Genomic DNA, 12938 nt, shown 5'->3' on the forward strand with positions numbered 1-12938 from the left:
TCCTAGTTTTGTCATGACCTTCATAGAAGACACACTCCCATAGCTAACTGCACTTCTTCCTTTCTCCTATCCTTTTGATTAAATTTTATCAAAAACATAATCTTTAAGAAAAAATGTATTAGAATACCAAGGGTCCACATATCACTTGTTTTTGGACTTCATGGCCTGAGTATATTTACAAATCACACTAGAAATGGAAATGAACATGAGAAATAATGAGATTCTATTTGCAAATATGTGTCTTCTATTAAAGCAAAATGCTAGAGAAAATGCATTAAAATCCTAGTTAAAAGAGTTGACTTCTTTGTAAAGTAATCATATTTCAAAAAGGTTATTATAAGTTTGAGAGATAAAAACTAAGAAGAAAAGAACATTTAAAAGACTCATAGGAAGAAGAGACATCTAGAAGTATAAAGATTAAAATACATTCTTCACAGCTAAGTATTGAACTTTTTAGCCATAGGAATAAGAAATTATTCTGGACACATTTTTACAAAAATGAAAAATACATAAAAGAATTAGAAAATCATCAGGAAGCAGCAATCAATGTTTGAACTCTTGAGACTCAGAAAACAGATAAGGCCTAGATGTAAATTGCTTAGAGCTAAAATAGATAGAAAAAGAAAAACAGATCTCTGAAGATGTTTCTTCTCTTCTCCAGCCAGTTGGATTTCCTCGGTTGCAACAAAGCCTTGATAACTTAATCCAAAAGAAAGTTATGAGAAATAATTTTAAGGTTCACGAAATTAATGGAAAGTTGGAAAGCCAGCCTTGAAGATGGACAGGGCCTGAGAGAGTGTCAGATGAGAAATAAGAAACCTGCTTCTAGGGCAGAAGCCCCACAAGCCTGGTAGAAGAAGCGGGAGATCCCAGGCATTTTTATTCACTTCGTTCTCCTTCTGTTCCAGGAAGGGAACAATAGACTGATCTAGTTTGTAAGTTGTGCCTCTATCTAGGCTAAGGGAGACTGGGACCGCTGACACAATCCCATCAGACGTGCCTAGTGATTTCCCACTGCAAAAGAAAATAAAACCCCAACAGTCCTTTCCACAGTCTACAAGGGTCTAAGTGATCCAGTCCCAGCCACCTCGCCAAGCTGTCTTCCTCTCTCCTTGTGCGTCCTCACAGTCCCTGTCTCAGAACTTTTGGACGGACTGTTCCTGCTGCCAGAAAGCTCCTCCCCCATGTCAACCCATGCCCAACTCCCTCTCCTCACTAAAGTCTCAGCTGAAATGACACCTTCTCAAGAGATCTTCTCTAACTACCCATCTCCTCCTTTTCCACCTTCAGACATTCCCAATCACATCTTCCCATTTCTTTTCTATAGCAATCTTCAGTACCTTAAATTGTTTATTTACTTGCTGACTTTTTGTTCGTCTGGTTCCATTCACTTCTTTCTACAACAGGGGTAGAGAACACACCCGAGGGCAAAGACCAGTATCTTTTTCTCTCCAATTACATCTACATTCTCTGTGTAGTATTCAGATATAGTATGACACTAGAAAAAATGTAAATCAATGTATGAACCAATATTGCAGCACTTACTACATTTCTCACATAATTAATGGTGTATCTGTTTCTTATGATGAGCTGTGGATCTTCCAGGATAAAGACAAAGCCTTCCACATCTCTATGCCCTAGTGCCCAGCACAGGGCCCAACTCACAGTAAGGTCCTCAACAAGTGTTTACTGACCTGAATTCTATTTAGCCACAGGCTCTTTCTTTATGAACTGCAAAGGCAGGCAGGCTGTACCTAGAGAAAGCTATTTTCTAAAATGATTCCAAATCAGACTTCATGAGATGATAATAGCTAGAATAAAAAGTCCTTCCCATGAAAGCTCTGAAAACAGTACAAACATTCTCAAACATTTATAGCCCTGAAATTTCTTTTGCCCAGCGTCTTTCTCCAACAGCATGCATAAATGTAGCTGGGAAGTTCGTCCAAACTGTCAACAGACAAGCCAGGGGCTCAGAGCGAGGGGCTTCTCCTGAACAATCCATCTTGGTGAAGGGCAAGACAATGAGAGACATCACCCAAAAAAAATAATCCTCCTAGGAAACTGAACAAATATCTCCCCTGGCCATAAATAAATAGTTCAGCCTGGGAATTATAATTGTGTGTATAATGCAGCTCAGATATAGGGCATAATTACACTCTAGAATCCATACAGTAATAAAAAGCTGCAGTCAGGGAAAAGAATGCTTGTTTGCCATGGTTTGACAGGCAAGCAACAAACAAGAACCACTTTTTCACCTTTTATTCAATAAAATCAGCATATTAAATATTCAGACTGAGTGTCTCCATTAAGCAATTCACTTCCAGCTCTCCTCCTTCCTCCCTCCCCACCTCTTCTTGTTTTGTTTTCATCAAGTCAGGGAGGGAGAAAAATAAAACCAAGTCCGTGATGTGATTTTTAATGAGGCTGTTGCTCAGGGGTTCTGCTGCATTCAGAAGCTGCCTCCCCAGTCTAGTGGGGAGTTCAAGGTCCCAGGGCAGGAGGGAGCAATTTGGGAAGGATCCCAGACAGCAAGCAGACCACCATCTGTAACCAAGAGTAATACAGGGGAGGAGGGTTTGTGTCCAAGAGGAGAGAAGGAATCAGCCTTCCCCACATCACACAGCAATAATAAAAGGCACCTGGCCTGCAAATATTTAACTGGATGCTCCGAGTGGTGAACTGTGGCTAATGAAACAGCTGACAACATGACATGGAGTGAAAGAGCCAGGGCAGAGGAGAGAGAGGTTAAAAGGCTGGGGAATCAGATTAGAATGATTAAGAGAAACCGGCAAACATTGAGAATGCACCTGACTGATCTCTGAAAGACACTGAGAGCGGATATTTTCTTGGACAACCAAATTACTGCCTGCCTCTCTCTCTCCCATTTGGAAGAAGGTTTGGACTTGTGCATGTTCATCTGCCTCGGAAGGAAGAGGTTACAAATTGACAGGACGAAAAAGAAGATCTGGAAATGTCACTGGGATAAAGGAAAACAATTGTCATACTTCCTTCCCCAGTGCTGGCCCCAGCCACAAGCCTCACCTCAGCTCTGCCTCCAGTGTTGACGGGCAGAGGTGAGGACACGGAGCAGGCCAGCTGCGGGAGGCCAGTCGGCTCGATCCTGGGAGGGAGTGAGGTCACTGGTAACGAGCGACAGCAAGGCAGAATGCAAATTGAAGAAATTTATGAAGTTGTTTCTGCTCAGTGAGCAGATTCCAGATAAGTGGAGTGCTAATAAGGCAGGCAAGTTTTCAGCTGTGCCAGCTGTTGGGAGGATGTTGGCATGCTCTGAACCCGGTATTTATTGGATGCTACTCATCGCTGTGACAGCACACACGCGTACACAAGCGTGTTTATTCACAACATGCATAATCGCTGTCACAACACAGATGCAAATCAGCGGCCTGTCTCAGGAGCAGAGGGACATATCTAAAACCCAGCGCCCTGAAGGAAAACTCAGATAGAAGGCCCTTCCAATGAAAGTAATGGATCCCTCTAGGCTGCCCTGCACTGGACTATGACAGATTGACTTCTGTGAGGACAAAGAGGCATAAAGCGGGGACAGGGGTTGTTTTAGGCAGAGCCTCATAAGGAATTCACCCTGAACAAGCTGAGTAATTTGGGTGTGGTATCTTGTAAATTAGGGAGGGTAAAACTGGATGGCTTATACACGCGACTGTGGGCTTTTAAGGATCTGTGTGATCTCTGAGCACCAGGTACAAATGGATCTTGAAGAATCAGTGGCCATGAGGAACCCAAGAAGCTCAGTGACAAACAGAGCTCTTCTGAAGGCACTTGAGTATCTGAGTAAGCTGCTGAAGATTCTGTAATAAGAGACAAAATGGCTCTTCACATGCACTTGAAGAACAATAGGAAAACTAGCCAAGGAGACGACTAGAAAAGCCATAGGAATTTTGAAATGGAAGTGGGATTTTATCCAAGAAGATTGCTCAGGATGAGGTAGAAAAGGGAGAAGATGGGGTACCAGCTAGGTGCCAACACAGTCATACACGCTGCCCCCTGTAAGCTTTCTGGCCACCCCATTTTACAGAAAAGGAAACAGAGCCCAGGAGAAAGGTGATGCACCCCAATTCTCAGCAGCTGGGGAAGTGTCGGGGGCAAGATGAGTCGCAGCTCGGGCTGAAAGCCAAGCTGCCCTCCTCCGGGTGCTTGGTCCAAACTGCCTTGGGTCAAGAAGAGGTTTCCTGAAGACTAAGCCTGCAGTCCTGGACCTAAAGTTGGCCAAGCCTAAGAAGCTAGAAGTAAATTCAGATGGAACAAGAGTACTAGACAGAGCTGCTCCAGAGATGAATTCATGATATAAATCCTATGCTGCTGCTGCTGCTGCTGCTAAGTCGCTTCAGTCATGTCAGACTCTGTGTGATCCCATAGATGGCAGCCCACTAGGCTCCCCTGTCCCTGGGATTCTCCAGGCAAGAACACTGGAGTGGGTTGCCATTTCCTTCCCCAATGCATGAAAGTGAAAAATGAAAGTGAAGTCGCTCAGTCGTGTCCTCCTCTTCATGACCCCATGGACTGCAGTCTACCAGGCTCCTCTGTCCATGGGATTTCCAGGCAAGAGTACTGGAGTGGGATGCCATTGCCTTCTCCATAAATCCTATGGGGGAACTGTAAACTGTAGTAAGGACAGTAGCTCCACTCACCCCACCTGACAGCCACGTCAGTGCTTTCCAGCCACATGTCCAGCTGCCGAGTTCATGTCACTGGTGAACACAGGCTGTATCTGCCTGTGACCACCCGCCACCCCAGGCCGTCCTTCTTAGGCAGTGCCCCTTGCTGCATCTTCTTCATTCTTCCATGTTTCCCCCATTCCTTCCTTTCCTATCAACATCTCTGTGTTCTGGTATTTATAAGTTTCCAAGCAAGGTAACTCAAAGGTTATTAAATACATCATAATTCTGAGTACACTTGACACTGGTGGGAACTGGCAGAAACGCAACACCGGCTCCCAAGGAGATGAATCTCTATGAGTGAAATGAGGGGTCTGGTGTGAGTGCAGCTCCACGCTGTGGAAGGAGCAGTGGAGGAAAGCTCTAGCCTTGGATCTGCTGCTGTAGTACTGTGTGGCCTTGGGCGTGTCACTTAACCTCTTTGGGCTGCCATTTCCTCAACCATAAAATAAAGAGGTGGCTCTAGAACTGTGCGGTTTGTTTAACCATGTGCCCTGCTCTCTCGGGGCCAGATAGAGATATAAATGGAAGGCATTTCTGATGGACGCAATGACTTCTATTGTTGTTCAGTTGCTAAGTCACGTCTGACTCTTTGCGACCCCATGAACTATACCATGCCAGGCTTCCCCGTCCTTCACCATCTCCTGGAGTTTGCTCAAACTCATGCCCATTGAGTCAATGATGCCATCCAACCATCTTATCCTCTGTCATCCCCTTCTTCTCCTGCCCTCAATGCTTCCCAGCTTTAGGGTCTTTTCCAATGAGTCAGCTCTTTGCATCAGGTGGCCAAAGTATTGGAGCTTCAGCATCAGTCCTTCCAATGAATACTCAGGGTTGATTTCTTTTAGGATTGACTGGTTTGATCTCCTTGCTGTCCAAGGGATTCTCAAGAGTCTTCTCCAGCACCATAATTCAAACACATCAATTCTTTGGCACTCAGCCTTCTTCGCAGTCCAACTCTCACATTTGTACATGATTATTGGAAAAATCAAAGCTTTTACTATATGGACACAGTGACTAGGGGCACCTACCCTGACTCAAGCGCCCAAGAACCTCTCTGAAAGGTCCTTCTCTGTTCTGATATCCTACTGATCCACTGGGGAAGGTATCATTGGATAACAGTGTCTTTCCCAGATCCCTTTCAAATCTTACCACGTGGCATCCAAAAAGCAAGACTTTTTTTAATTGGTTAAGATACTCTAAAAGTCAAGATAGAATATATTAGATCAGACACTAGACCAAAGTGCACCCAGGACACCATCAGCTCAGAAATCCAGAAGGCAATCAATCCTTTTCCAAACCACTGCTGCTGCTAAGAGATTAGCATTTTTCTCTGTAATTACCTCTCTGACTCCCCAGTTTCCTGGTCTCTTTTCTAAGCATCCTTTCGTGTTTATAAACTGCTTTCCTCAAATGTTTGGAATCATTATAAATAGCATAACGGTCTTTTGGGTTTTCCAGAGAAAACAAGGCAGATGCTCAAATGGGGGTATCCTGCACATCTGAGGTCTTTATGAGCCCGCTGCTCCTGTCCCACCAAGCACAACCTACAGGAGGAAGGAGAGAGAATGTGCTACAAAACAAGGCCCAGTAGATACACACACGCCAATCAACACCAGGCACATTTATTCAGTAAACTTCCTCCTAGCTTCTTCACTTACTACTGCCAGTGAATCCACATTAATGATCAAGTCAAAATCTTACACTCTTGGAATCATAATTATGTTAATTTCTTTCTCAAAGCTGCCTTTTGATTCTATGCATTTACATAAATTTTCAACTTTTTTCCTTCACTCAGTTCCTTTAATTTTCCAATCCTCTTGGTGTTGGCATTCCTACTCTTGTACATTTCTTCCCAGCTGGTTCCTGTTTCTCTTTTCCTCCCTGGGTGTCTCCTTTCAACTATCGTGTATACTCAACTCAATAATATTTCTGCAAAACTCTTAACATCTATCCATTTTCAGGAGCCTCTAGGGAGTAAGCACTCACCCCAGGAGCCTAAACTGCATTCCTACCAGCATTTTGATTTATCTGGGCCTATCTTCCAGGCAGGAGTCTATGGGAAAGATTTTTCTAATGTAAGAGAGAGTGAGGGTCACAATTAGGGAGGTGGCAGCAGCTTGCCTACACTATCTCCTGCTCCTGCTTTCCTTCCAAAGGCCTCTTACCAGAGGGGAAATATTAATAAGCAGTGGCTGTAAAATCTCTGTATGAAACAAAGATGCCAGGCACCACTGCTGATTCCCAAAACATAAGAGAATCTCAGCAGACTAAACAACAACCTGGACTGACCTCCATCTCGCCCAGAAGAGAAAATAATGGAAGACATGATCCATTGGTGCAGCAAGGTGTTTGGGAGCACATGGGACTGTATGGCAACTTCAGGCCAATACTGGAGGAATAGTCAGTGTAGCGTAACTGGACTGGAATCCTTTAATTAAAATCCCCAACAGGGTGACCAGAAGGAAAACACTTGTGATCCTCAGAACATACAAGATCTTCAAAAGTTAGAGGCCACTTAGGGCCTATCAACGGTCACGCCAGCAGAGTGAGTTTCCAGGAGGATAATATCTGAACTGACAGTCTTTCGCTCTGAATGGAGTCAGATGGATTCCTCAATTTCCATTAGCCATTTTGTTGCTGTTCAGTTGCTAAGTCGTGTCTGACTCTGTGACCCCCTGGACTGTAGCACATCAGGCTTCCCTGTCCTTCACCATCTCCCGAAGTTTGCTCAAACGCATGGCCATTGAATTGGTGATGCCATCCAACCATCTCATCCTATAGTTAGGACTACTTGATTTTTAAAGACATATAAGGAAGAATACTGGAGTGGGTAGCCATTCCCTTCTCCAGGGGATCTTCCCAATCCAGGGATTGAACTCAGGTCTCCTGCATTGTAGGCAAATTTGTTACTGTTGGAGCCATCAGGGAAGTCCCATAAACATTCATTACAGTGTTTAGAAAGTCTATCAGAAAATTCTCCTTCTAACTAAAATTCCTTATGTTGCTTGCCAAGTCTATTTATAAGGCGTCTTTTAGTTGCTCAAAAACAACTCCTTATTTTCTGCCTAATGCTATAAACTTTCCCCTTTCCCTAAAGAGTCTTCCTTTCACCATTTATCTTTTATGCTTCCACATCCTTTAGCACAAAAGATAAAATGGTACCACTGGGTAGATACATCATCTAGCTACAAGAATCACAGGACCCAAAAGGCAGAGAGTCATCTGGAGTGGAAGTCAGAAGCGGGTGAGCTTGAAGTATCATAAAAATCAACTTGGAATTTGGAGTCAATGCTCTGCTTTGAGTCAGCCAATTTAGGCTTATTTGTTTGGCTGACAAATCTTAGAAAAATTAAAGACTGACTCACTATTACCTCGAGCAATGTTTTAACTGAGCAACCATAAATATAAATTTTAAAAATTGACTCATTTGTACATTTCCTGGAGCTTCATTCTACAAACTGTTTACTATGGAAACACAGACTTTTGAGTTGGATGAGACATTATTCCTTCACGGTCCTTCCCTGCAGAGGAATCTCTCTAGCTATATCCACAGGGGCCTGAAAATAGCTTAAATGTGTTCAGGGATCGTGCAACCAATTCCATTCCAGAATAAATTCATTGTTAAAAATGAAAGTCTCCCTGAACCTGAATTCAAATACACTTCCTCAAAATTTCTACCACTGGCCTTAGCTCCCTTGAAACAACATTAATACATCCTCTGCCTCCTGAGACTTTGTTCATTTTTTTTTTTTAATCAGCAGTCACATCCCTCCTAAGATACGTCTTTAGGAGAAACCAGTCCTTGTTGCTGCAACCACTTCTCTTATTTCATGATTTCAGGACTCTTAACCACCTCTGGATATTCTCTGGACAGTTACCTGGAACAAAACCAGGTACGCCAAGACTATGGATGCTGTATCTCAGCCAGTGCAATCAAGCACTGCATCATCTATGTATTCTATGCTTTGTTCCAGTCTTTATCCCCAATACATATAAAGTTGTCATAAACAGTTAGTTAGATATGAAAAAGTGATTTTCTGAGTAGGAAAAATGAATGACCAAAAATCATATAGAAAGATGTTCAACCTCATTACTAAGCAGGAAAATGCAAATTAAAACAAAAATGAAATATCATTTTAAACTGATCAGATTGGCAAATTTTACAAGTCTGATGATAGAAGTGTTGCCAAGTGAAGTGAAGAAATGGCAACTCACATGCTGCAAGTGGGAGTACAAATGGGTTTAACCACTTTGGAGATAAACTTGGCACTATTTAGTAATGTTCAAGATACACATGCCCTACAACTCAGAATTTCCACTCTTGTGAGTGGAAAAAACACTATTACAAAAACTGCAAACAGGCTCACAGGAACTTTCATCTATGTTGTCATTGTTAACATTATTTATAATATTAAAAAAGAGAAAAAAAAGAAAATAACTTCTTTAGGAAGGGAATGGTTAAATGTATGTAACTATGCAGTGAAAAACTATGTAGCATTTAAAATGAACAGAACATGGACAAATCTTGAAGACCTAATGTTAAATGAAAAAAATCTGTAGAAGGATTTTTACATTATACTATTTATATATTATATAATGTAAAAATATATTATTCCACTTGTATATATTATTATTTATAATATTTATATTGTTTATAATTATTTATATATTTGTACACTATTATATATATATATTTTTTAATAAATCAAGTTGTAGTTTGTACAGTGTTCTGTAAGCTAACAATTTACAGAATCTTAATGTAATGATCAAATCAGGAAATTGACATAGGTAAAATACCATTAATGAAATTATTAACCTTAACTGAATTTTGCCAATTTATTCTCTATTGTCATTTTTCTATTCCAGGATCCTACATCGCATTTAGTTGTGATTCCTTGGTCTCTTCCAATCTGACAGTTCCTCAGTCTCCACTCGCCTTTCACAGCATTAGGACTTTTGATATCTGTCTCTCATTTGGGGTTTGCCTAGTGTTTTCTAGTGATGAGACAGGTTTGTTGTTCAGTCACTCAGTCATGTCAGAATCTTTGAAACCCCATGGACTGCAGCATGCCAGGCTTCCCTATCCTTCACCATCTCCCAGAGCTTGTTCAAACTCATGTCTATTGAGTTGGTGATGCCATCCATCCAACCATCTCATCCTCTGCCACCCGCTTCTCCTCCTGCCTTCAGTCTTTCCCAGCATCAGGGTCTTTTCTAATGGGTCAGCTCTTTGCATCTGGTGGCCAAAGTATTGGAGTTTCAGCTTCAGCATCAGTACTTCCAATGCCTTTTCATATGAATACCACAGAAGTAAGGCTGTATCCTTCTCAGAACATCATTTCAGGGGGTGCATGATGTTGGCAGCTGCTATTACTGGCAATGCTAACCTTGAGCAGTGAGTTAGGGTGGTGTCTGTAGGGTTTCTTCATCGTAAAATTACTGTTTTCCCCTTTGTAATTGATACACTGCATCATATACTTTGACATTCTGCTAATACCCTATTTCCTCTGCAACTTTCACCCACCGATAGTAACATCCAGGAGGAGATTCTGCTGCAACCATTATTACTGTGGTATTTGCCTTGTGGTGATTTTTTTCCCCTCAATTTTTTTTCACCTCATTCATTCTTCTGGAATTCTTTTGTAAGAAAGAACTATTATTTATCTTACATTTATTTACATATTCAATTATAAACTTTGGATAAATATGACTCAATGACATTTATTTATTCTATGGATTATAATCCAATAGTACAATTACATATTCTGTTGGTCAAATTGTTCCAGCTTTGGCCACTGAGAAATCCTTCAAGTTGTTTCTCGTGTCCTTTTGACATTTTTCAGACACTTCTGATACCATAATTTTCATCTTGTATTTTTCCCTGCCCCTGCCCTGTAATCAAGCACTCGTTTACTGAACTTTGGTTTCTTTTACTGAAAAATGGCATTTAGAAAACTATTATCACAGTTCAGGGTATGTTCATGTCTTCCAAGGTTTGAGTGACAGAGCAGATTACCCTTAGTGGACAAAGGTTGGAAATGTACATGTATGCTCAACAGCCTGAGTATACACACAAATGTGGGCTTCCCAGGTGGCTCAGTGAGTAAAGAATCTGCCTGCAATGCAAGAGATACAGGAGAAATGCGTTCAATTTCTGGTTCAGGAAGATCCCTGGAGGAGGGCACAGCAACCCACTCCAGTATTCTTGCCTGGAGAATCCCATGGGCAGAGGAGCCTGGAGGGCTACAGTCCATAGGTCACAAAGAGTCGGACGTGACTCAAGTGAGCACACATACACTCCATTATGTGAGTATTGTTGAAACTCTTTGCATTTCTTGATATCTTTTTAGCAAAGAACTGACTGCCCTTTGTTCCAGACTGTCTTTTCAGGCATGTTTGTATGGCCACCTGCCTTACAAAACAGAGACAGCATCTCCTCCAAACAAATGGGAAGGATGGTTATTTCTTACTATAAAAGATCCAGTTTCCCTAATCTCAGGGTTCCTCTTCTGTGCAGACATCACACGTACAGGTATTACCTGGTACTCTTTGCTTTGATCTGTGGGAACTGAGACACAAAAGAATAATGCCAGAAATAATATTCAGCTATAGTATTTGCTCTAAGTATTAACAGTAAACTGTCCTTCTTCTCTGACACAAGTCTTCCAGATTCCAAGGAACTGTGGCATGGCAGGCTAATTGGTTAACCTGCATGTAGGGTAAAATCTCAGATACTCACAGATCTTGACAGCTGCGTTATAATTTACCTACCACTATCCTATATAGTGGAGCAAGAAATGGCAACCCACTCCAATATTCTTGCCTAGAAAATCCCATGGACAGAGGAGCCTGGCAGGTTCCAGTCCATGGGGTCACGAAGAGTCAGACATGACTGAGCAACTAACATTAACACATCCTATACAGAACAACATAAGTAACATTTCCACATTCCCACCCCCCAATAAAAGCTGTGGTGGTAGTGGTGGTTTAGTAGCTAAGTCATGTCTGACTCTTACAACCCCATGGACTATAGCTTGCCAAGCTCCTCTGTCCACAGGATTTCCCAGGCCAGAATACTGGAGTGGGTTGCCATTTCCTCTTCCAGGGGATCTTCCCAACCCAGAGATTGAACCTGCATCTCTTATGTCTCCTGCACTGCAGACAGTTCCCTGCACTGTAGGCAGATTCTTTACCAATTGAGCCAAATATATGAGCATTTAAATACTACAGTTCCGTAAGAGGACATGAAACCTCTAGATCAAAGACAAAGGAATTTATTTCCTCAATGCTCAGCAGCCAGTATGCGCTCCAGGTTTGCATTGGTTCCATTGCCCCCCAGGCCCATGGGGGTGATATGTAATGACCCAGGTAGATCCTACACACAGAGAAAATTTGTACCACATCTGAGGAAACTTGAACTTAGGGAACACAAATCTCTCACACTGAGCTGCAAGCATTCATATCAGACAATGTTTGAAATTGCCTGTTTCTCCATGATCTTATCAAAAGAATGTTATTACACTTTTTAATTTTTGCTAGTCTGGTATGTGAGCAAAGATATATCACTTTTGTTTAATTTCTGTTTCTGTATCAGTAAACTTGAACATTTTCACATGCCTGAGAGACATTTTTTTGTGAATTGTCTATTCACATCATTTCCATATTTTCTATAAGGTTTCTGTTCCATTGTCCCTCAAGTTTTAAAAGATCTTTATATATCATAAACAGTAACTTTTGTCTGTGTATGTTGTGAATAGTTTCTTCCAGTTTGTCAGCTGTCTTTTGATTTTGTTTATCGTCATTTTGTCATGCAATTTTTTTATTTTTATATAGTCAAATTTACCAGTTTTTTACTTTCTTGCCTCTGGATTTTAGTGGATAGTTAGAAAGTCTTTTGTTATCCTAAGAGGAAAAAGGAATTTGCCCGTATTTTCTTCTAGTATTTGTATGATTTCCATTTTTGCATTTAGATTCCTAAGCTACTTGGAGTTTATTCCTATGTACAGTGTGAGATACAGGCCTAACTTTATCCTTTTCAAAATACTCCCAGATACATTCATTTAAAAGTCTATCTTTGCCCAGTGACATGAGATGAAATCTCTATCATAATCTAAATCTCCATATGCATTGTGAGTCTATTCCTGTACATTCCATTCATACACTAGTCATATATCTTTCCAGTTCTGTTAATGCAATTAAACATGGCTGAGATCATAAGGTATAAACAATTCTGTATACTCTTGT

The 12938-nt window shown here is 41.4% G+C and overlaps 1 long non-coding RNA gene across 2 annotated transcripts in view; it reads right to left on the minus strand.

Moving 5' to 3' along the window:
- Positions 1 to 2225: 2225 nt before the first annotated feature.
- LOC123333420 overlaps positions 2226 to 12938 on the minus strand; it is a 22535-nt gene continuing 11822 nt past the window's right edge. Inside the window, exon 4 of one of the 2 annotated variants that reach the window (XR_006550760.2) lies at positions 2226 to 2544. This is a non-coding gene — a long non-coding RNA (uncharacterized LOC123333420). Of the gene's footprint in view, positions 2545 to 5912; positions 6239 to 12938 lie in introns of those variants that run through there. The other variant, XR_006550769.2, reaches the window with a different exon arrangement.

This window comes from Bubalus bubalis, chromosome 1 (genome assembly GCF_019923935.1).
Source record: "Bubalus bubalis isolate 160015118507 breed Murrah chromosome 1, NDDB_SH_1, whole genome shotgun sequence".
In the NCBI taxonomy this organism is placed as follows: domain Eukaryota; kingdom Metazoa; phylum Chordata; class Mammalia; order Artiodactyla; family Bovidae; genus Bubalus; species Bubalus bubalis.